Source organism: Neovison vison, chromosome 11 (genome assembly GCF_020171115.1).
Source record: "Neovison vison isolate M4711 chromosome 11, ASM_NN_V1, whole genome shotgun sequence".
NCBI lineage: Eukaryota > Metazoa > Chordata > Mammalia > Carnivora > Mustelidae > Neogale > Neogale vison.
The window spans coordinates 186,910,663-186,936,908 of record NC_058101.1 but is presented as its reverse complement, the minus strand read 5'-3'; positions in this window follow the sequence as shown (position 1 = coordinate 186,936,908).

Below are 26,246 nucleotides of genomic sequence, written 5' to 3'. Positions count from 1 at the left end.
TATGCAACCCATCTGTTGTCTGTACATTCTAGATATATCCAGAGTCTGATAACTTCTCAATAGACCAGAGTTGGCCATTGGAAATATAATACAGGCCATATATGTAATTTAAAATTTTCTAGTGGCTATATTAAAGAAGAAAAGGAAGAGAAATAAACTTTAATAATATATTTTGTCTAATACATAGTGTCCAAAATGTCATCTTGACATATAAGCAATTTAAAAATTGTTAATGAAGTATTTACTTTCATTTTTTTTCTATATTAGGTCTTTGCAATCTGGTGTATATTTTATACCTAGAGCCATCTCAATTCAGATTTCTCACATTTCATATTTTTATTTTTTAAAGATTTTATTTATTTAGTTGACAGAGAGACAGTGAGAGAGGGAACACAAGGCAGAGGAGAGGGAGAGGGAGAAGCCAGCTTCCTGCTGAGCAGGAAGCCCGATGAAAGGCTTGATTCCAGGACCTTGAGATCATGATGTGAGGCAAAGGCAGACGCTTAATGACTGAGCCACTCAGGTGTTCCACATTTCATGTTTTTAGTAGCAACATGTAGCTAAGAGCTCTCAAACTGGCCACCACAACTCTAAACAATTGTTTTCTAAAGTCTACTTCTACCCTCACTTCTTACAATTCATTCTCAATACTAGCCAGAATCCTAATGAAACCTATAAAACAGCTAAACAGACCCTTCTATTCATACAATGCTTACTTCTTTAAATATTCAATTTCACATTTGATATAAGTGTTGGGCTTCAGGATACAGTACCCCAATATAGCTCCTTGACATATTCAAAATCTGAAGCTGAAGGAATTTGAGAAAACAACAGAAGCAAGGTCACTTTGACCTTCCAACCCTTTGCTCTTCTTCCCTGAAAGCAAGAGATAACTCTTCCATGCAGAAAAGTACCCTCTCTGTGCCAGGAGGAAGGAAAATATTTTTATCACCAGAGACCAGAGATGGGGAATTGGGAGCTGAAAAATATGTACAAACAACCCTGTTAAACCAACTGTTACCCCTTCCTCATTACTTCTTCATCATTTAATACCCTTAGGACAAATCTTTCTGTCTCATCAACTCTTCTCAAATACACTCTTTCTTTGTCTGAAAGGTCTAAAAGCTTCCTCCTCTGGTCACTTCTTATCGTCATCATTCTCTTCTGAAGGCCACCACATATATGCAAAAATTCAATAAAATCAGTATGCTTTTCTCCTGTTCATCTGTCTTCTTCAGTTTCATTTTCAGACCCACCCAGGAACTTTAAGAGGATATAGGAAAACTTTTTCCTGCCCTATATAAATCACTGGTAGTCATTAATAAATAAGGCTATATTACTATTTCTCAAATAGGTCTGATTTTAAGAATGTATTTCCTTTGACAGTATAGGCCATCACTTTCAAGGGGAAAAACCCCAACTAATGCATAAAATGAGGTAAAACCATTTTACTGTTGCAAAACAATTTAAACGAAGAATAAATTAATTGGCAATTTTTTTGTCTTTCTTGATCTACCCCATCCCTAGCCTGCCCCAAGTGATGCACCTATCCATTTCAATCCACCCTTGAAGCTATGGGCCTTAAGTTCTGTAAACTACAGAGATTATTACCATATGTAGGAAAATGTTCCCAAAAGAGATATTCATGCTCTTTAGAATGAAGAAACACATCATAATTGTTTAAATGAAAATAAAATCACGGTAAGATATAAATACAAATTTTTCTTTAAAACTTGGCTACAAAAAAAGAATAAGAGGCGGTTAGAGGAACACCTTACTTTTTTGAGTATATCATTTTTAAATGAAATTACAGTGAATACTGTAGGAAAAGAGTACAAAATCTATAGTCTCTTTTTAATATTACTTATTAACAGAATATTACTTATTAACAGAAATTGAAAATTTTAATTAGCATGAAAAAAAGTTCTCAAGGCAGTATTATTTCTAAACCCCACAATCTTCAAATTCTGATCTTTCAAATTAAAAAAAAATAGGTGAAATATGCCAAGTGATAATTTTAGGAGAGTTTGCTTTCTGGTTATCTATATTTAAATGTTAGCTTATTCTTATCAAAATACATTTTCAAATATTGCTAAATTAATGCTTTGCTTAATGCTTTACTTAGGTCTCTTACATGTCATATCTGAATTATGATAATTAAATAAAGTTATATAACAGTTACTTTCATTAGTCATACATGTAGGAGAAAGATATATTTCTTAGTTCTCCCAGTGGGTATCTGTTGTCTTCCTGTTGTCATCCAAAAGGTGTTTTCTATAACTGAGAGTAGAATGCAATTGTTAGAGTAGAGTCAGTAGAATACAACTGCAAAAAGATAGGAGTTCATTTTTATGTCCTTGATAACTAGGACCTACATGATGGAGGGAAATATTTTGGCAAAGCATAAGCTAGTGCATCTGGCTTAGGACCATATGTTCTATCATTATTAGCAAAGAATTGACCAGATGAAAAATTTTAAGAAATGATCTTCTGTGAAAGTCAGCTGTATCATTGAGTGGTGATTCAAGAGGAGAAAGAAAATATGTTGGCTCTCATATAAATGGAAAAATGAGTCAGAATAGATTCCTTTTTGCAGAACCATTTAGCATTCTATGGTGTTACATGATAAAACATAAATTCTAAATAAGTAATTTAAAAGTTTTGAATATTGAAAACAATGTAACTCCATATATTAATTTAAACATCATCTTTTAACTTCTTTTTGAGAACTTACCTCTTTTTTCTTTTAAGATTTTTATTTATTTATTTGACAGACAGAGATCACAAATAGGCAGAGAGGCAGGCAGAGAGAGAGGAAGGGAAGCAGGTTCCCCTCTGAGCAGAGAGAGAGATGCGGGGCTCCATCCCAGGACCCTGAGATCATGACCCGAGCTGAAGGCAGAGGGTTTAACCCACTGAGCCACCCAAGTGCCCCAAGAGCTTACCTCTTTTTAACGCTGCTTCCCACAACCAATATTGTCAAAAAATTTTTTGTTAAATCAAGAGTCATTGTTACATTAATATGACCTGTAAATATTGAATTTTTTAACAGACTACCATTTTCTTTTTCTTTTTTTTTTTTTTAAAGATTTTATTTATTTATCTGACAGGCAGAGATTACAAGTAGGCTGAGAGGCAGGCAGAGAGAGAGAAGGAGGAAGCAGGCTCCCCGCTGAGCAGAGAGTCCGATGTGGGGCTCGATCCCAGAACCCCGGGATCATGACCTGAGCCGAAGGCAGAGGCTTTAACCCACTGAGCCACCCAGGCGCCCCCATTTTCTTTTTTTTTTAGAAGTTATTTTTAATATTTTTCCGTTGGCTTTATTTTCATTGTTCTTGTCACTATTCATTTTAGAACTACTCTCACATAAAACTACTCTGAATGTATTTTTTTTTCATACCACAAACTTATCCATTTATTTATTTCCTGGAGACACACCTGTACTGTACCCCCTGCTTTAATATAGACCAATCTACTACTCTAATTTTAAGGCAGGTTTCTCTGTTGGATTTTCTCTTTCTTGTAGTCTATTTATTTGTTCTGAGCATAGCCTCTAATATTATAGAAGTTATATGTATTTTAGCCGTAGGGTATTTGAAAATATTTCTACTCTGTTATCAAATTTAAATGGTGGTATAGGTAGTTATGGAATTCTAGATTAAAAATGCTTTCCCCTAGGGAATTATATCTAGACTCCATCATTTCCTAGAATCTAATTATGCTGGCTAGGTTTCTGGTACCATTTGGCTTCACATTTTTTTGTATGAGCTACCCACCCACCCACACTTTACAAGCTTGTGAGATCTTAATTTTATCCTAAGTGTTTTGAAATTTCATGATTTGCTCATGTGACAATCTTTCTCTTTTATCGACCACTTTTTTGACCCTTTCAGTCTGAAAATTCAGTTAATGAGAAATTTTATAATTCCTACATACCATTTCTTCTTTTTTTTTTCTATAGCACATATCAGAGAGATATTGTACCTGTAAGATATTGATTTAAAATAAAAATTGGTCATCTTTTTATTTTAAAACATTTTCTTGTTCTCTATCCCTTTTTATTTATTTTAAAAATTTTTCCATTTTCTTTCTCTTCTCCTTTCCTTTGTCTCTCTGTGTTTACTAATCTGCCCTGTTCCTAATGCCTATAAGCCTGAGCATCCAGGGGTTCTGATGAGTATAAGGAATCAAGCTTTGTCTGTACCTTTCTTCTAAGAAAAAGCAGTAACTTTCTCTCCTCTCAAAAGGAAGAGACAGTTTTCTGTTCTGTTTTCCATCCTCTCAAGTTTTACTGAGCTAGCTTCTTTGCTATTGTCTCTTCTCATATTCACATAGTATGATCTAATGAATTTTTTCTAGAAATAGAGAGTATAAAATCATGTTTATTTGGAAACTCCTTTTTAAACTTTTAGTTTACAATAGAGTAATAAGAAAAAAATATCAAATTTGATATTTCAAAAGATAAAAATAAGCAAAGAGTTAAAATTTCCCTAAGAGGACAAATAAGGGTGCTAAGGGTGCAAGAAGAAATGAGCAATTTTAATTCACTAGGATATTTTTCACTTTGTGTTTTCAGTTCTTGATATTATTTTTTTTAACAAACCGTTAACCTCATTATTTTGACATAATTTTGTACATATATGAATTCACTCCAAAAGTTTAGAGACCACTTTTATTACAAGAAGTAGCAGTATCTACCTCTTTTTAAATACAGTTGGCCCTTGAATAACATGGGTTTGAACTATGCAGGTCCACTTAACATGCAGATTTTTTTCAATAAATACAGTGTGGTACTATATGTGTATTTTCTCTATAATTTTTCTTAATAACATTTTACTTTCTCTAATTTATGTTATTGCAAGAACGTAATATATAATACATGTATCATACAATATATGTGTTAATTAATTAATCATTTGGTGTTGGGAAATCTTCCAGTCAACAGTAGGCTATTAATAGTTAAGTTTTGGGGGAGTCAAAAGATATATGTGGATTTTACCTCCACCAGGGCTTAATGCCCCTAATCCTATAGTTGTTCAAGGCTCAACTCTACTTTCTTTCCTTAAAGTTACTCTTCCCACTTTACCTAAGCCCTATCAACCCCTGTTGTACAACATTCATTATATGTACAGTAATGTACAAAGAACTAATCAGTGTTTCAGGAATAGACAGCGTCCTCAGAAAGCATTTAATATGAAATAGAAGAAATCAACATGTAAAAATGCAGTGTTGGAGCCAGACAAACCTAGATTCAAAGCTCAGCTCTTATACTTACTGAGAAAGTACACAAAACTGAAATCCATCAAATTCATATAATAAACATAATATTTTCTCCCTTATGAGATTATATATAGATTAAATAAAATGACATATATAAAATGTAGAGCATAATATATCCACTAAATTTGACTATGTTTATAGAAAACCAAAAATATCAGTGGCATAATTGTTATAAAAGCTTATTTTTCTCTTATACAAAGTACATTCAGGTCATGGTGGCTTTAAAAAGTTTCTGGGGATGTAAACCCCTTCCAACCAACCACTCTGCTATTCATACAAATAATTCTCATGGTCATGTGTCAAGTTAGTAGCTCTAGCAGTTAAATCCACATTACTCAGATATTTAAGGAGCACACACCCACTGTTTCTTAAGAGATTTTCCACAAGCTACTACCCAATACTTGCACAATTCACTGGCCTGTGCTTAGTTACATGGTCACAACACATGGCAAGTGAAGGTGGAAAACATAGTCTCTGCACTTGTCAGTTATGTGCTTCAAAAAAAAAAATGGGGGGCAGGGGGAAAAAGATGAATTATTAAGCAGACTAAGAGGAAGCTTCATCACACTTGGTGAATGGGGTATAATAGCCAATCAATAACTGGCATTGTTATGCTAAAGTGTTACAAGCTAATTTTATGACCTCCTGGGAACCACTTTTTGAGTTTTTAGGAATTACAAAAAATATAGACAGCTCTGGGAGAGCATATTTGACATAAACTATTATAGGAATCTAATATTAGCTTTGAAGGTTTGAAATCATCCTCTTGTATTAGCCATATTTATGAGTATTGTCATTATTATTTAATTCTAAATAGCATCAAATTATACTGCAATTATCATTGATTTCAAAATATAATCTAATTTCTGTGATAATTTCTCTGAAATATGGATTACCTAAAAATGTGTTTTTATTTCCAAACACACAATTTTTGTTGTTGTTATCCTTTTGTTCTATCTTAATAGAAGTTGTAGGATCTCAAATACTGAAATCATTGAGACTTCCTTTGTGGTCCACTGGATGGTCAAATTTGGAAGCATCTTCTACAAGCTTCCAAATGATGTGTATTCTTTAGTGATTCTATGCAATATTTTATACATATTAAGTCAAGATATTTGGTAATGTTTATCAAATTTTCTATAGTCTCAGTGACCTTCAATATTCCTGATGATTTATTTTATTTATTATAACATTTACTGAGAGTCATGATAAAATCTTTCTGTATGTTTGACTCTTTTTTACTTCAATTTCCAGTTTTTCACTTGTAGCTTTGTTTTTAGGTGCTTAAAATTAAGGTGATAAATCTTAATGGTGAATTCAACCTTGTAGCATTGTGAGTTTTTGTTTATTTTTGTACCACCTTTTCCTTAAAATCTATATTACCTAATGATATGTTTCTTTTTTTAATTATGTTCATTTAGCCATCATATAGTATATCATAAGTATTTGATGTAGTGTTCAATGATTCATTAGTTGCATATAACACCCAGTATTCATTCCAACATGTGCCTTTCTTAATATCCATCACCCAGTCACCCCATCTCTCCACCTCTCCCTTCTGTAACCCTCAGTTTGGTTCCCAGAGTCCAGAGTCTCTCATAATTTGTCTCCCTCTCTGAGTTCTTCCCATTGCATTTTCCCTCCCTTCCCCTATGGTCTTCTATACTATCCCTTATGTTCCACATATGAGTGAAACCATATGAAAATTGTCTTTCTCTGCTTAGCTTATTTCACTAAACCTAATCCCCTCCAGTTCCATCCATGTTGATGTAAATGGTGGGTATTTATCCTTTCTTATGGGTGAGTAACATTCTATTGTGTGTATGTACTACATCTTCATTATCCATTCATCTGTTGAAGGGCATCTCAGCTCCTTCCACAGTTTGACTATTATGGACATTGCTGCTATGAACATTGGAGTGCACGTTCCCCTTCTTTTTACTACATCTGTATCATTGGGGTAAATACTTAATAGTACAATCACTGGGTTGTCTGTCAGTTTTGTTTAGTAAGAATTTGATGTGTATATTTTCCATTTTAAAAAATTATTTGTGTCTTCCAATTTTAAATTTGTCTCAAAATACACAATGTTAGATTATGGCTTGTTTTTCTGTTTTCTATTTAGTATAGTCTGACAATATTGTTCTTTTATTTGAATGACTTGGTGCATTTCGATTTTTTCTAACTCTAGGTATACTTGGATTTCTATTTACCATCTTTTAATTTCTATTTTCCATGTTTATTATTTGCTTCTTCTTTGTTTCTTATCTTTATTTCTAGTTTTTCTTGGATTTGGTTTTTGTTTTGTTTTTATTTTTATTTTTTTGGGATTTGAGGGTGTAGGGTCTCAAATTAAAGTATTTTAAGTACTTAGAACAGTACCTGGTACAAAAATACTGTTTTCTTACCATTAATGATTATCATTGGGTATGTCCATTTATCGATCCTTTTTTTTCCTCTATAAGTTTAGAAATTAATTGTCCCATTATTCAGGTTCTCAGTGTCATACAAATAATAATAATCTGTCCACTTAAAATCTAAAATTAATCCCTAAAATTAATGTCCTAAACTGTGGAACAACTTTCTCCCTTTCTCTTCTCTATCAGGAACACCAATTATATGTATGTAAAATATTCTCACTCATTCTACTGTGTTTCTTTTTTTTATAATTTTTTAGATTTTTTATTAACATAAAATGTATTATTAGCCCCAGGGGTACAGGTCTGTGAATTGCCAGGTTTACACACTTCACAGCACTCACTGTAGCACATATCTTCCCCAATGTCCATAACCCAACCACCCTCTCCATACCCCCCTTCCCCCAGCCACCCTCAGTTTTTTTTGTGAGATTAAGAGTCTCTTATGGTTTGTCTCCCTCCCAATCCCATCTTGTTTCATTTATTCCTTTCCTACCCCCCAAACCCCCAAGTTGCCTCTCACCTTCCTCATATCAGGGAGATCATATGATAATTGTCTTTCTTTGATTGACTTATTTCACTAAGCATAATACCCTCTAGTTCAATCCACATTGTCACAGATGGCAAGATTTCATTTCTTTTGATGGCTGCATAGCATTTCATTGTGTATATATACCACATCTTTTTAATCCATTCATCTGTTGATAGACATCCAGGTTCTTTCCATAGTTTGGCTATTGCGGACATTGCTGCTATAAACATTCAGGTGCATCTACTGTGTTTCTTAAGATCTCTTTGACATGGTTCATCTTTTCAGCTCTCTTGGCTGCATTCTATATAATTTCTTTATGTCCATTTTTCAGTTCCCTAAGTTTCTTCTTTATTATGACATAATCTACTTAAATGCTTCCATTTTTAAATTCTAGTTATAAGTTTAATTTCTAATCATTTTATTGGTTATTTTATAAATCCCTTTGATCACCCTTATAGTTTCTTATTCACTCATGTATTGCCAAACTTATCTCTACTTTATTTATATATTAAATATATTATTACATAATATATGTTTAATCATTTAGTTATAAAATGTCCTTATAAATATTTTTCTGTTCTTGGCTGTTTGTGCTTATTCTCCTTCATTGTCTTCACTTACTTAAACTGTTATATTTTCCTGGGGAGAGGGGAATTTTATTTGTGAATATTTTAAATATTGTTTTAAAATTTGATGGTTTTCCATCTTTCCTTCTGCTAGTCATCTACAGATGCCTAGGAAAAGCCTTAATTAAATTTCATCGTTAGTGTTTTTAGAATATCCAGGTCTTATGATCTGAAGCTATAAGCTGTGGATTCTAAAATCTCAGCTAGACTCTCCCACCTCTTCACACATACAAAGCTTTTACAGAGTTCAGTGACAAGGCTTAGAGAGCAGAATTTCCATTCTTTTTTTCTGGACTGGTTAGAATTGTGATAAACTTTCTGGGAAAAAAATGCAAGAAATGTTATAGTTTTAAGTAATTTTTCAAAAATGCTTAGCTATTTTTATTTTATCTTTTTGATGGTTATGTCAGAATTATTTACACCTAGAGAAATTCCTTATAAACAAGGTAGCATTAGTAAGAAATTACTTAGTCATGTCTTTTTGAATGATAATGAGACTTGTGCTAGAATTCTTCAGATAACTGATACCCACTTAAAATTCCTAGTACAATCCCTCATGTATATATATAGGAAAAATTATCCATCCAAAATATGTACTTGAACTATCTTAGGTGTGAATGACACAACCAAGAATAATGAGTAATACTATATACTCACTGGATGAATTCCGTACACGTACAAAACATACAGTTTATATTACTCAGGAAATACTTACTTTTGGATTTCTTACAATTTTCTAATTTTAAGAAAGTTCACAGTGAAAACATCTACTTAGTTACATAGGTAAATTATTTTTATTTGGATTTTTCATAGGAATGTAGGGTGATTGAATATGATTCCTTTCATATTCTTACAAAAACTATTTCAGTGTCTATAATTGGCCAATTACATGAACAAAATAGCCAATGGCTTTGCCTTTTTAAAACCTGCCATTTAATGAAAGCAATACATTCTAAATAAGTGAAAATGTATGTTATGAATTATGAAATATGCTGCAAAGGAAATGAAAATAATGATTTAGTTGTAGAAGATGGTCCAATAAAGCTTATCTGTGAAAATTTCACTCTATTGGAAACCCAAGGATGACCATGAGTTGCAAGAGTATATTTGAAAATGATTCAGAGCAGAAAAAATATCAGGTGAACTATTGACAAGACAGGAAAGAGTTTGGCATGTTTCTCAGAACTGAACCTAGTTGTCTAGAAAGTACTGAGGAAGAAGGAAAATGAATTCTAGGAGGTGGCCTTGGAAAATTAGTCTGAAGCCAAATTCCAAAATGACTTGTAAGTCATGTTGAGAATTTTGAAAATGTGAGAAAATATAGACATTCTAAGTTCAAAATTACATATTTTATTTTCATAAGGACTTTTTTTTAAAGATTTTATTTATTTGACAGAGATTATAAGTAGGCAGAGAGGCAGGCAGAGAGAGAGGAGGAAGCAGGGTCCCTGCTGAGCAGAGAGCCCAATGTGGCACTCGATCCCAGGATGCTGAGATCCTGACCTGAGCCGAAGGCAGCGGCTTAACCCACTGAGCCACCCAGGTGCCCCTCACTGAGCAGATCTTAAGGGCAAAGCATTTTCTTGATGGGTTTGTGGTCTGAGTCAGAATTATTACCCAAGAAAAGTCCCATGTTATTCCAGATTTCTGAATCCAAAGAGGTGGGTGTTTTTGGATTGTCTGGATCTGATAGGAAAGAATGACGCTGATATAAGAAGTCAAAGGAAGATAGATAGTGAGAATTAGAATAGCATGGGGACTGTGTGAGAGGAAGAGAGTTGTGCAGAGGACATCAGGCCCAGTATAGTTAACTGATTTGGGCCACTTTTTTTTTTTTTTTTTTAATATATTACCTACAATTTCAGGTAGTGTTAAAGCCTGGATATTTGAGAACAGACAATCCTCCAGATTAAAATACTTACACTTTCCACAATACTCTCTGATTCTTTTGCCTGGATGTTTCCTTATGCCGTGCTCTAATAGACCTTAACATAAATACAGTACAATAGTGTGCAATGCACTTGTAGAAAAAAAATATAGGACTTGAAACACTGGTTCAAGTGTTTGCTCCACTCTATGCCTGGATGACCTTAAGAACATTATTTAAACCATCCAAATCTTAATTTTCCTATCCTAAAGATATTGGTGATGATAACCTCCATGACATAAGGTTGTTAAAAGGAAAAAAAGTAATCCCAAAGAATTGTTTAGTGAAAAGCTTATTGAATTATAGATAAGCAAAACATTTTTGCTACATTTTTTTCATCATAGGAAGAAAATTTCAGTCCTGGGTGTTTTGGAGACACAATCATCTTCACCATTTTTATTTCAAGGGAACACTGAATTCTATAATATTTCTTTGTGTTTAAAATTTAATGAAACTACTATTTAAATTGATCAAGAGAGGAGTACAGTATTTTATGTCTAAGATTTATAATGAAAATACTATAGCAGAATTACACTTTGTTATTGTGCTAATTAGAAATCTCACATACAGTAAATAATATGCTGATTCTACATTTTGGATCTTTGATATTAAATATTGATTTTGATGTAAAATCAAAGAGAAACTATTTTATACTACTTTTATCATTAACAAAATCTATAGGAAAAATTTTGAAAATGCTCGCTATTGTTTATACATCTTTCCATTTTGTTATACTTTTATTGCATAATATTTATCATACTAAAAGTGATAACTCTCTAAAACTGATATTTGCCTTTACACTTGGATTGGTTTTGCAAAATGTCTACATATATATATAAAATTTAAAATTAAGACTTTTTATAATCTATAATCTGGCTTAACAATGCCTTTCCAGATGCTCCTGTTACAAATACTTAATGACTTGTCACTTTTTTTTATATTTCTAGAGAAGTTGTCCATTTCTACAGTTCTTGGTATCAAAAGAAGAGTGAATAACAATATGAAATAGTAAATGTTGAAAGTTGGATTAGTAATGATATGCATTATGCTCTATGAAACAATTTGGAAAGTGATATTAAATCTGTGTCAGTTTTCCTTGCTATTTCACACATGAGATAAGTTATGGATTTGTGAACAAATCTTAAAGAAACCAAGCCTATGTAAAATATGAGATAATATGAAATTGTTTTTGTTGAAGTTCATAAACTCCACAGACTGAGACAAATATCCTTAAACCATTTATTTTAACAAGCATTTAGTATAGCAGTTCTTTACCATAACATGATACTCCAAATTAAACTTTTGCATCTCAAGTGACCTTTATAGCAGTTTTACAGTTCATAAATTCTGTACAATGTTGCTCTGTGGAGTAGTTTTAATAAATTTTGATTCTGCTGTAAACGTTAGTACACCTACTTGAAATGGCATTTTCAGTCCTAACAAACACAAATGCAGGAATGGGTCTCCTCTGCCATATGGAGTATTTGCCATAGAGTTTATGAAATATTAGACATAATTTCAGTAATGAAAGAAAGCATCACAAGTTATTTACTGTTGCCATAACGAAAACAAATAAGGTTCTTATTATTTACATATATTTAAAACAGTTTCAAGAATAATAAAGTTTAGTCTACTATGGGAGGGGGGACTAATTTATTAATGTTATGAAGATTTGAGATATGTGATAGAAAGAGAAACCAATTTGTTAGGATACTAAAGTCTTTACCCGTTTTTTATTGTAAACTTTCTGTATTCAGCACCTGAGTGTTCAGCACACCTAGTTGTTTGGTTGGTAGAATTTCAGTCATCCCATTCTTTCCATCATAATTTGATTTACCTGGAATTTTAGGTTTGTAATTGTATTTGGAGAAAAATTATGTTAGCCAAGTAGAGTGTACTCTTTCATATTTGAGCTCTGTGAGGCCAGGAGAATAGTGTTAATTGAAGGGAAATGAAAAGGTTGAAATTTAATTCAATAGTAGCTTTATCATTGTATTCATTATATTTCATAAGACCTTTAAAAATCAAAGAAATAATTATTATTTGATTTCTTCAGACTATGCAAAAGATGTTAACATGGAGACAATTTGTAAAATGGACAAAAAGGGAGATGTGAAGGACTTGGATTATTGTTTCTTTCTCTTATTTTTCTTTTCTTCAGGGAGTCCTTCCCCCGTCCTTCTTAGTTTCTCATCCCAAACTTTAATTGGAGAAATTTTTGCATTTCTGGACATAACTTCCGTGTCCCTAACTTATCAACTATATACATTCCTTTTCCTTCACCTTTTGCCTGATGTCCTGAGAAAATTCCTAAATTTAATCATTTAATTGGCCAATTTTTTCTTCAAGATTGTGCATTCTACTAGTTACTCTATCTGTTGAACTTTAAAGGAAAAAATTTCAATTTTCAAAACTTGTCTTTCTAGATTCTGTATTATGGAGAGAAATATCATGTTTTATATCTGTGAAGATATATAACACTAATTTATATGTATTTTTAAGTCTTAATAGGCTCTATTAATTTCATTGTGTATTAGTTCTGTTGAAATTGACTTCTTCTTATGGTGTTGATTTTCTTCCAGTGTTGGGAATTTGGGGCTGTCTGCTCGTATTTTGAGAATTCCTATTCATCTTATTATGTTTACTTAAGTCTGAAACTGAAAGTTAAGTCCCAACTGAAAGTTGGGAATTGACTCTTATATGTAAAAAGATCCCTCTCCTTTCCACAATCAGCAAATACTTGGGGAATTGTCCTGAATTTCTGGTCTAGTTCAGCATTTGTATTATAACCCGGAAATAAATGGGTTCATTATTTGTTGCTTAGTACAAATGTTTCTATAGGTGTCCACTTGTATAATTTGTCATGTTTTTATCAGATGTTCTAAATTTCTCTTAATTTAGCCTCTATTTAATCATGGAAAATTTTCCAGGGCATGTCTCATTTCTTTCATTCATTGATTATAGACCTAAGCTTCCACACATCATTCCCATGCTAAAAGATAACCTTCTCCAGCACTTGTTTTAGATGTTTATTTTTCCGTAGTTTAGAGCTCTGTGTATTTTCTAACATTTAAAGGATCCTATAAAATCCTTATGCTTTAATAACACTGTTTCTTGTCTTCTCACTTGGCATTGGATTCATCATATTCAATTTTCTTATGTTACTTCATGGAATTTGGGGCTGGGAGATGTATGCCATAACTTTTTCCAATATAATAATTAGTTTATAAAATAGCTAATCAAAATGACAATCTTCATATCACAGATTAGTAGAGCAAACTTATAGCATAACTTTTTATGATCAAGCAATGTGTTTTATCATTTATTCAGTACTATGGAAACAAAAATCAAAAAAGCTCTGTGAGCACTGTAAGTATTGTTTAATGTGGGGCGTTTGAAGCAGAACACAAAATAGACCCACAGATTTGGCTATTAAATGTCACTCAGGTGAGATTCTTGATTGATTCAGACCAATCACACCCACAAATATAGATATAAAAATCCTGAATATAGATATAAATGTTCTAAATAAAATAATAGCAAATAGAATCCACATGAAATTCTAGAGGCATTTTCATTAATGTCAGGAACAAGATTAGAATGCTTGCCATCGTTATCACACAGTATTCTGGAAATTCTACCTTAGAGAATAGAATTTTTAAAAAATTAGAGGTATAAATATTTAAAAGACAAAGACAAAATTATAATTGTTTTCATTAGGTGCTTTCAGATTAAGAATTCATACTCAAGTCCTCTTAAATTATAAGGATTTACTGTGAGGATACAATTTGGAATAAGAAACTAGGAGTAGCAGTAAAATATTTAATTATGATACAGCGTATCTATAAAAGATTTCCTATAACAGAATCATACTTGAAAGCCCACATCCTGAAATGAGCCACATATTCTTTCTATTAACATTGTATTGGAAATCCTAGCTAGGGCAATAAGAGAAGAAAATGAAATAAAAAGTTTCAAGATTTGGAAAGGAAAAAATAGCAATCATTATGTTTAGAAACATGATTTGTGTACATAGAATATCCAAAAGAACTGAAAGAAATATTTGAATGATAAATGAATGAAATATTATTGCTGGATGTGTGATCAGTATTGAAAACTAATTGTGTTTCTGTATGTAAGCACCAGGAAGTTGGAAATTTAAAAAATACATAAATATTAAGTCATTTCAATAGCATAAAAAATTACTAGGGATAAATCTAGCTAAATGTGTGCAAGGACTTTACATAAAAAAACTAAAAGAGATTATTAAGAAATATTAAAATCTGGTGATATACTGTATTCATGGATTGGAAGACTCAATAACCTTAAGATGCCAGTTCTCGATGCCTGTGTGGCTGTCAGTTAATTGTCCAACTCTTGGTTTCAACTCAGATCATGATCTCAGGCTCTTGAGATGAAGCCCTGCATCCAGCTCCATGCCCAGCATGTAGTCTGCTTGAGATTCTTTCTCCTCCCTCTCCTTCCCTCTTTGCTTCTCTCCCTACTCTCACTGTCTCTAAAATAAACAAATAAATTAATCTTAAAAAAAAAAGTCAGTTCTGTATAAACTGATTCATAGATTCAGTGAGACCCCCATTCAACATCCCAGCAATTGTGTGTGGGGATAGGAGAGGGGAGCTTGAGAAGTTTATTGCTTCTCGGCCTTTTGGCTAAGATCAAGTGTAGAAGTTTAAATTAAATTATATGGAAATGATAATGTCTAATAGCTAAACCACTCTTGAAAAACTAGCTGGGAAGACTTTTTAAATAGATAGTATATTATTTATTGAAAGTAGTAAAAACAACATATTGGCTCAGCAAGAGTACAGACCCACACAGATATTTTATAATAGGTATACAACTGAGGTGTCACTATTTTTCAGTGGGGAAAGGACTTCTGTCTTCAGTAAACTTTGCTAGAACAATTGTCTGTTTATATGGTAAAAAGAAAACTTCATCACCTCATATCATCCACAAAAATAAATTTCAGGTAAATCAGAGAAATAAATGTGCAAGGTAAATATATACATATATTTAATGTATATTGAATATAAGTATATTTAAAATATATTAAATTATATATACAATCTAAATATATACTTTAGCACCTTATATATATAAATATATAATATAAATAATTTGATATAAATATATATCATTCAGAAAACCTTGATCTTATTTTAAGTTTATTTTAATTATTATTCATATACAGTTATTTGCCTATATACTAGTCTTTAAGAAGTGGGCTTTTCTGGAGGAGAATATCACAAGCAGTTTCATTAGGTAATAAAATTTTTTATTAATGTCATCTAAAAATTTCTCCTCCTGAAAAGGGTATTTGAGTCATGAAAATGTTATGTTGATTAAAATTCAGAAGATTTACAGTGTCAAAATTAAGGGGAAACTTAGTCTGCATTGTTAAGTTATTTAAAGTACTTTTCAATAACTTTACTGTTAATTTGAGTAGTGAATTAATTCAGTACTAGTTATATCTGAAGATTGACTTCTCTCATGTAGGAATAAAAAGTTCAGTGAGGTGTGTGATGGTCTTAAGGATGATTTATCTTGCACTATAAGAGAAAAGTTAGCCTCTTGGTATATTCTAGCCAAATGATACCAAATGGTGAAGTGAGATCAATTAATACTAGCATTGTTTCTAGAGGAATAATTCCTTTGTTTATATTGGTACAATGTCTGGCCTTTCCTATCAGGTCACTGATCTAGGAAACTTCTTGAAGATAGAGTCATATGTTATATAGATTCATAACTTCTGTGTTTACTAGTAAACACCCTGAGTAACAGTAGAAGGTAACTGTACTGAAGCTTCTTACCTTCTCATTTTTGGACCCATGTTCTCCAAGAAAGGGGAAGACTAGAGCACAGATTTTCTTAGCCATTCTTTCTTGTTCCAAATTAGGGAGCATGGTATATCCACATTTCGGAGAGCCAGATGGAAAATTTCTATTGTTGTGAATGCTTGTACAGTGGTGAAAATTATAGATCCTTTTTACACAAGATGTCTGGGTTTCATAGTTCCTAAATACTCTTTACAATCCAAGAATGAGAGGAAGCTATATGGGCTGAGGTTTCTTGGAGAAGTGTTAATAAGCAACCAAGAGGCTGGTCCTGGGAAATATAGCACTATCCTCCAGGTTGTGTGAGAATAGCCAAAAGTACCTTGGCCTCCTGAACTCCTCCAAGACTCTGTTGGCATATGAAGCTTGTAGATAATGTGACAGTTATTACATCAATTTGTAACTTTTCTGTTTCCATCTTAAAGTACAGAGGGTGTTCAGAGTTTCATTGTGGATTTAAAATTCAGATTAAAAAGACAGAAATTTTCTCTTCATTGTAACAAGGATAAACTCATAGGCCATAGATAAGGTGAACTAAAAATAGAATCAAGGTTATTTGAGGTCAGTGCCTTAGATGGTGAACTCACCATTTCAGCTGTAGCATGATGTGAGGTGGAAAATTGTGTGATGGCTGCATGTTATATAAAGATTTGTTTCTATTCATGAAGGGAATGAAAAATCAAAATGCAGGGCCAAATGAATCTCCTTACATGGAGGGTAGCTGATGTCCAGAGGATGGAGAGCAAGCTCCTATGTGAGGACACTTGGAAACGGTAGAAGAGGCAACACTAGGACTAGCAACACTGATAACTCACTGTGGTGTAAGTAGCTCCCAGACTGTGTAGCACACTAGAATCACCTGGGCTCTCCAAAACTTAGGAATACCTAGAACCCACTCCTAGACATTCTGATTTGTTTTTTGTATTGAATGTGACCTAGGTCTTGAGGGGGTTTTTTTGTTGTTGTTTTGTTTTTTATTTATTTATTTGACAGAGAGACCACAAGTAGGCAGAGAGGCAGGCAGAGAGAGGGGGAAGCAGGCTCACTGCCGAGCAGAGAGCTCGATGCGGGGCTCGATCCCAGGACCCTGAGATCATGACCCGAGCCCAAGGCAGAGGCTTTTTTTTTTTTTTTAAGATTTTTATTTATTTATTTGACAGAGAGAGATCACAAGTAGGCAGAGAGGCAGGCAGAGAGAGAGGAAGAGAAGCAGGCTCCTTGCTGAGCAGAGAGCCGGATGTGGGACTCGATCCCAGGACCCTGAGTTCATGACCTGAGCCGAAGGCAGCGGCTTAACCCACTGAGCCACCCAGGCGCCCCGGTCTTGAGGGTTTTGAAGCTTCCCCAGCTGATTCCAATGTGCAGCAAGATTAGGGACACCTGGCATAAGCCACTATGAACGTGTGCATTCTCAGCAATTCCACATTTTCGTTGGCAAGATGACTCACAGAATTCCTGCCTTGTAGGGTTGTTGGGACAATTAAAGAAACTACTTGAAAGCATTTAGAAAGGGAGAAAGTGATACTTCAAGTTAAAGAATCAGCTAGTAGCTCATGGGAATCTGAAAGGATTATTAACATTTTCAATTCTAGTGATGGTCAAATACTGATAGGTTTAGGTTATTTAAAAATTTAGAGTTCCAACTGTGCTTTTGAAATGTGTTTCTCTTTATGTTATACTCGTGTTCTGATACTGTGTTATTACCTTATAATGTATGCAGCATGATACAGCAAGACCTACGCAGGCTGGCAGTCAGAGGTTGATCCCACTTGCTTTGACACACCTTGACATCTTGGGAAAGTCATTTAATATTTCTCTGCTTCATTCTTTCATAAAAAAACAGAGAGTAATATGTACCCTAACTATTTCTCAAGTGTATAGGGGGAATCAAATGTGCTAATAGATGAAAGTCCTTTGCAAAGTAAACTTACTTTAACCTTTCACAAAAATAAAAATCAGCAATAATTCCAAGCTGAGAGACAGGCAGCAGGGTTTTGTGAATAGCATATTGACCTGGAAAATCGGTATTCTTTCTTTTTTCTCTTTTCCTCTGAAAGAGATCTGAAATATGTCAAAAATCTTATCTGTTGAACACCCCAGCAATTGGTATATAGATGAGTTTTATATTATTTCCTATACTAGTATCTGTTTAAAGTATTTGTAATTAAAATTTTGAAAATTAGAATATGACTTCCAATATCAGAGTTATTTGATCTTTGACAAGTCATGTAACCCTTCTTCTGGTCCTTTGTCCTCTTATGAATAGTTAGTCTTTGCTCTTCCTTCCAAAATGTAACATTCAGATCCAAGTGACTAGTTGATCATTTGAGTAGAATAAAATTGGTCAAATATTTATGTTGATTGTTATAAATATATTTCCATGTTTTGAAAAAAAGTTTTTTATTATGCAAGCCGATTAAAAACTGAATTGAGAAATGTGGATACCCAAGAAGACATGGCCACACACACGGGTGATTCATTCGCAATAAAGATAAAAGATTTTGAAAGTAAACAAGACAGATTGATTTTAAGCAAATGTAATATATATAGGATACGGCTAATGTCTCTAGACAATCAAAGGCTTAGCTGACAAACTTCTGAAAAAAGATCTTAGGGACACACTGGAAGTCATCAGTTACAGACAGGATCAGTAGACTTCTGGTTCTCTTGGTATGTGGGTGTGTGGGTATGTATAATTAAAAGTAAAGCATGCCTATTAAAATAAGCATAAATATATTTATCAGTGTATTATATAGATATAAAAGCATGGATATATTCAATTCCATTCTGCTCAGCAACTTTGTACAGGTATGGCCTTAATCTAAAACCAAGTCCCTCAAACAGTGTCTTACAACATTATATAACTTAGCTTGCTTGTTGTGATTCTTTTTCTAAAATTAATGTACAGATGCTATCTTTTAGTATTTCACTATTATTGTTCCTGTTTGATTTCAATATGGTGAATGTCAAATTCTTCAAGGATTTCTGAGTTCATGTGCTATATTCATTATTTTCTGGAAATAACATAAACATACATTACATACTGTAATATAGTCATAGTCATAAAACTATTTTTAAATAGTTTGTTATTAATGTAAGGACTGCACTGCTATCTCACGCTAAAACAAATTTCCACTATTTTTTCATATTTTAGTGGCTTAAGATAATATGCATTTAATGTGCACAATTTTTGTGGGCAGGAATTTGGGCAGGACTTGACAAAGCCTTAGATTTAATTTTTCCGGGTCACTTCAATTATAATTCTTCTTGATTTTCTACACCTTTTACCTTCAAATATATGCCACAGAGAAATATTTTTTAAATTAACATGGATTGTTCCTGAAACTTCCATTTGCATATACGTTTCTTGCAATGTGTTTAAGGAGATATGTCCTTTTATAATTGCTCTGTTGGCATTTAGTGCCAAAGGTAGGCTTTCCTTCAACAAGCATTTTTAAGCTTCACCATTTATGCACAGTTGATTGTGCACTTAGGGGAATTCAAATGTGATGGGAGAAATACTTTTGCAGTTTATTGCAAGAAGCCAGACAAATATGAAAATAATAATAGAGGACGTTTCCAATAATAAAGAAAAATGTATTGTCCGTGCATGAGTGCTATAAAATACAAAACCAAATGATTAGTTTGTGTATCAAGAAAACAGGCAGGAGTTAGTCTTGAGTCAGAGGACCCTGAGCCCGTAATCGAAGTAATGTTGGCTGTTAGCCATCCTAGAGGAGGATGGGAACAATGAGAAAGCGGGGGGGAAGGGAAAGGGCGGTGTCATGGGTTATGGCCAGAAACATCATGAGTAACTGTGATAACAATGTGTCTCGAGGAGGTGTGCAGAATGAGTAACAGGGGCTAAGGGGCTTATATGGCAAAAAATAAAATTGTTTGCCTCATTTTCATGTAAATCAAAGTAATTTATTACCCATTCTTCCATCTTGATTTCAAGGAATGAACCCATATCTATCATTCTGTGTATCTTCTATATTTCTATTTTTCTATTATCTATCAATCATTTGTCTATATCTACCTATCTATGTATGACTTAAAAGTTTACCTTTGCCTGTACCTGATTTAAATTATTGTACTGTTCTAATGTCCTGATTTTGACAGTGCTGTTTGGTATTGGAAATATTGGAACTGGAAATAGCTGGGTAAAATGTACACAGGAATTATGTACTTGTTTTGAATTTTAATCTACCGTAAAATAGTTCTGTTTAAAAAATGTTTAAAGCCTATTTCTTGAGTATAGATATAAGTAACCAAAGTACATTGGAAAGAAAATAAGAATTATTTACTTAGATAATAGGTCATAATTGATGTTAATTTAGTAAAAAGTTATCCTTTTTAGTGGAAAATGTTATAGGTTGTAATGTATCTTCATTCAATCTTGATAATTAAGTTCTTAAAGAATTCTCTGAAAATCTAGTAGTCTGAAGAAAATAATCCAACTCTGTGCCAAAGAGAAAATTAGGTCAAGGCAATTTTGTTTACTAATACAATAAAAACAAAAGATAATACTGTTTACCCACTTTTATAATTATTATGTTCTCTTTTCTGATATTTAATATCATAGGAATGGTATCTCCTTTGTTATTTTATATCTAAAATCTATATTGAAGTATCTGTGAAATGAAATGTGTTTTGTAATCTTATTTTTATGATGCTTTCTCTAACAATACTCCATGTTGTTATGAAACGTGCTTATTTCTTCTTTCTTTGAAACTTTTTTTGTTGACTTCTATACAGAGTAACCAGTCTCACTACATTTTAAATTTAGGAAACAAAATCTGATTTTTAGCAAAGTTGACATGTTTATGACTTGCTTATTTGTTTTCTACCCAAGTTGGCATTTTTTAAAGTCCTAAAATAATCACTTGGACTTTAAGAGCTAAATCGAAGCACTTCTTTAAGCACTTCTTAGAATTAAACCTCTCTCGTGAATGACTATTAAATGGACCATTTCCCTAAAATTCTTATCATCTTTGCATCTCACAGCAACTTTTGTCTGCAAATCTGCTAGTGTTTTAGAAATCATTATTTCATTATCTACTGTCCCCCAAACTCTTCTGAAGTGTTAGGCAAATATTTTGCTCTTAAATCTTTCTTCATTTCCCAAGTAAAAAAGTTAAGACACAAAAATAAGAAGTGACTGCCATGGAATAATACTCATTTTCTGCAGCAGCAGGATATTAGGAGAGCACAAGGGTACTGTTTGTTTATTCAAAGGAGAGAAAAGGGGATATAATGATTTTTGTGTGTCTGCTACCCAGAGACAGCAGCCATGAAAGAGAATTTATCAGGGAAGATTAGTGTTCTCTAGGTGACCTGAGCAAACTTAATGTCCAAAAATAGTGACTGCTTTTTATACGAGCAACAAAACAAAGGCAGGATATAGCAGGCCCTTAATTAATTTAATTAATGAATATTTATATAATCCGTATACTCTATTAACTCTTGATTTCTACCCATTATAGTTCTTGCATGATATCTTTATTATAATGTCTATTTAAGAGAAACCACACTACTGAGAGTTCATTCATTCCTTAACCAACATTTATAGAGTGGGTATTGTGTACCACTCACTGTGTACTAGGAATAAACATCAAATAACTTAGCAGTTAAGAGTGTGACTTTGGGAGTCTCACTTCTTGTGTTTAAATTCTCCTTATGCCACTTACTGTGTGGCCTTTGTTGGTTTTGTGTTTCTAGTTTTATTTCCCTCAATTTATTAACCTGTAAATGGGTGTGTGATAATAACTTCCTTACAAGCTTGTTGTGAGGATTAAATGAAGTTATACATTTTAATTAGTATATAAGACAGAACCTTAGGGCTCCTGGGTGGCTCAGTCTTTTGAGCGTCTGCTTTCAGCTCAGATCATGATCCTGGGATCGAGCCCACATAGGGCTCCTGGCTGGGCAGGGAGTCTGCTTCTCCCTCTCCCCTTGCCCCCCACCCCCTGGCTCATGCTCTCTCTCTCTCTCTGTCTCGTTCATGTACTTTCTCAAATAAATAAAATCTTTAAAAAAAAAAAGATCTAACCTCACACTGAAAGATAACAGTCTCATTATAGAGGTAGAGAAAAATCAGTGCTGTGATAACATTGTGAACAGGACAGATGCACAATGAGGAAAATGCATAGATGTGTGTACAGCAGAACAGAGAAGTCTGAGTGTATTGACACTCGACCTGATTTGAAGGAAGATAAGAATTAACTAAATGAAATGATTAGAGGAATGCCAGGATCAGAATCTGTGAACAGAGAAGTGAAAAATCCTACCAAATTGGAGAGGTGCAGGAAACTCCATTTTACTGGAAAAAGTATAAATATGCAGAAAGTGGATGGATATAACACTGCAGAGATATGAGCAAATGGAAGCTGCCTATAGAAAATAGGAGGCTTATAATACAAGAAATTGACCAATAGAGATTGTGTTGTAGAAAAGGCAGTCTGTCAACAATAGGCAGGGTGTTGTTGCGGGGAGGGACAGGGGAGCTGCCACATTGGATGCAGGAAAATTGCTTACTGCAGTTTAGCGATTGTTTAGATGAATGGTTCAGGTCATGGTAGCATGGAGAGAGAACTTTCTGAAAGTTGTAAATATGGACGGGTTGTATGGATTGACTCTGAGGTGACAGAGTTGCAAAGGACTTGAAATACTGACTCTGAGAAACTTGGAAGTGTGCAAATGAAGATGCTCTAGGATAACTGAGTATGGGGGGGGGCTTGTCTGGAGTTCAGAGAAACATATGGCGCTAGGGTATAGATGTGGGAATTTTTCTTTAAAATATTTTATTTATTTGACAGCACAAGCAGAGGAATTGGCAAGCAGAGGGAGAGGGAGAAGCAGGCTCCCCACTGAGCAGAGAGCCCTATGTGGCGCTTGATCCCAGGACCCTGAGATCATGACCTGAGTCACCCAGGCACCTCCAGATATAGGAATCTTAAGCAATTAAATGGTTGTTAAGACCAACTGAAAGCATCAGAAGCTAACTATAGAGCTCTGGTAAACATTGGTGTTTGAGTTGAGAAGACCGGTGATATAAGAAAGGTCCAGAAAACATCAGTGTCAAAAAGCTTAAATAACATGGAACTACTTATCAGTATGAAGTGATGCCCGGAAGCTGCATATTCATGGGATGGGCCAATTTGGATGTGACGGCATACATTATTAAAAGTACCTCCCCTAACATAGGAAAATAACTAGGAAAAGCGTGTATTTTTTCTGTGTATAACTTATAAGTGTAAATGCTTGTTTCTGGGTTTTAAAAGTATTTATCCTTCTTCATTGTTGTATTTTCTTAAAAAAAAAAAAAGCCAACCAATCTTTAATCCTTAATGTAAAACTAAAACATTTGTATGACCTGGATTTCCCTTATTATGGACCACCAATGGTTGCAAACAAAGTGAACCGTATGACTGAAATTTCAAAATATAAATAAAATTATCTGGACAAATATGATAATAAGGTAACATTTGGTCTTGGTTTACTTGGGTAAGCTATCTGGTTTTATATTTTTTAAAATCCAGACCACAATTTTAAGTTTCCTTATACCATACCCAAAGTTATAATTATGAAGTTAATTTCTTCCTTATAGAGTTGAAGACTTTGCCAGACTCTCAGTTCTACACATCAGACCCATTAAAACTTGAATCATTATTATTTTCATTAGAATAAGATTCAAATATTTTGCCCAAAATACTCTTTAAATGGAGGACCCCCCCACCGAGTTCTTTTACTCAACTCAAAATGTATAAGCTATTCTCTACATATAGTGGTTATGATATTCAAAGAATATGATGAAAATAATTTCACAAAATAAATGCTATCATCTAAATCTAAGGGTTTTCCCCCTAATAGTGAAATTTTAAATTTAACTATAGAACTGTTTATTTTCAAAGGAAGCCATTTAGGGGCACCTGGGTGGCTCAGTGGTTTGGGTCTCTGCCTTCAGCTCGGGTCATGATCTCAGGGTCCTGAGATGGAGCCCCGCATCCGGCTCTCTGCTCAGCAGAGAGCCTGCTTTCCCCTCTCTCTCTCTGCCTGCTGCTCTGCCTACTTGTGATCTCTCTCTTTTTGTCAAATAAATAAATAAAATCTTTTTTTTTAAAAAAGGAAGTCATTTAAATATAGTTTCATGTAAACATCAAGCAAGCAGTCTTTTAAAATAAAATAATTATTGGTCTTAACATCTTTTAAAAAAAGAAAGGAAGTACAAAAAGAAGGGAAAAAAAGAAAAGCAAAGAAAGAAAGTGTTTTGAGGGAAACCAAGCAGTGTCTTTGCTGTAGAGTAGAGAAAAGGTGACCAGCCCCTTGGTATGAGCCATTATGTTTCAAGAGTGAGAATAAGAAGTTAGTGGAACTCTTTTCGTACAACAGGAAGCGCATTTTGAGGCTGGGGTGAGGAACAGACGTGCAGGTAACCCTTTCCATGAGACCTTTTGAAACTTTTGGCATACATAGGCTGAGCTGCTTTGGGGCCCAGCCACTCGCTGGCGGAGCCAAAGCTGGAAGTTCAGAGACGGTGTCTGGCATTCCACAAGGGCCATGCTAAGTGGGATTCCTGCTATAAGCTTCATAGGCAATTGGAACACCAAGGAAACAACTGAAAGAAAAGATCATGAAGTTCATCCAAGTAAAAACACCACACCAAATGGGAAAAAGAACCGAGGTTCTTGATCTTTTGATCCACTAAAATTTTACTGGGCACAATTCTGTGCCTGAGACTTTAACTACAGCATGGACATGGACAAATGCTTTGATCTGAGACATTCACCCCTTCTTTGTTCCCCTCTCTATTCCTACCCCAGCAGACAATGCCCCTTTGCACCAGGACAGTGGTTCATCTCAGAGTTGTCCCATTGGCTCTTTTTCTCTCACTCTCAAATAAATAAAAGTAAATAATTTTTATTTTATTTTTTGTTGTTGTTGTTAAAAAGAGGGCTCCTGGGTGGCTCAACCTGTTAAACATCTGCCTTCAGCTTGGGTCATGATCCCAGGATCCTGGGATCAAGTCCCACATCAGGCTCCCTGCTTAGTGAGAATCTGCTTCTCTCTCTGCCCCTCTCTCCTGCTCATTTGCACTTGCTCTCTCTCTTTCTCTCAAATAAATAAATAAAAATAAATATATATATTTTTTAAGTTGGCCATTGGTCTAGCCTCTTTCAATTAATTGCAGTTCTATTTAAAGGTCTTCTTTATCTTTATTATCTTTATCTTCCACAGTGACAGGACACGGACATCCTTGGACAATTCCTAATAAGAGTCTCATATTTATGCTCCAGGCAAACAGGGCTAGGGCTCTGCTAAAATTTGCTGGATTCCATAGGCCAACTGGCTTCCTTCTTCCTAGCAAAGAACTCACAGAACTAGTTAGAAACACTGTTGCTAAACCTGAGGAAGGATGCACACCCTTCCTACAGAGTACTTTGTTCTTCTATTTTGTGTAACTAGGAGTTGCATGGCAGACACTATTTTAAAAGCAAATAAAGAAACACCAACAAAACCTTAAAATATCACTGAGTTCTGTTCTTCCTCATCTAATACTGGAGTACCTGGAAACCAAGTAGATGAAAACAAATAATGAAATGTCATTAG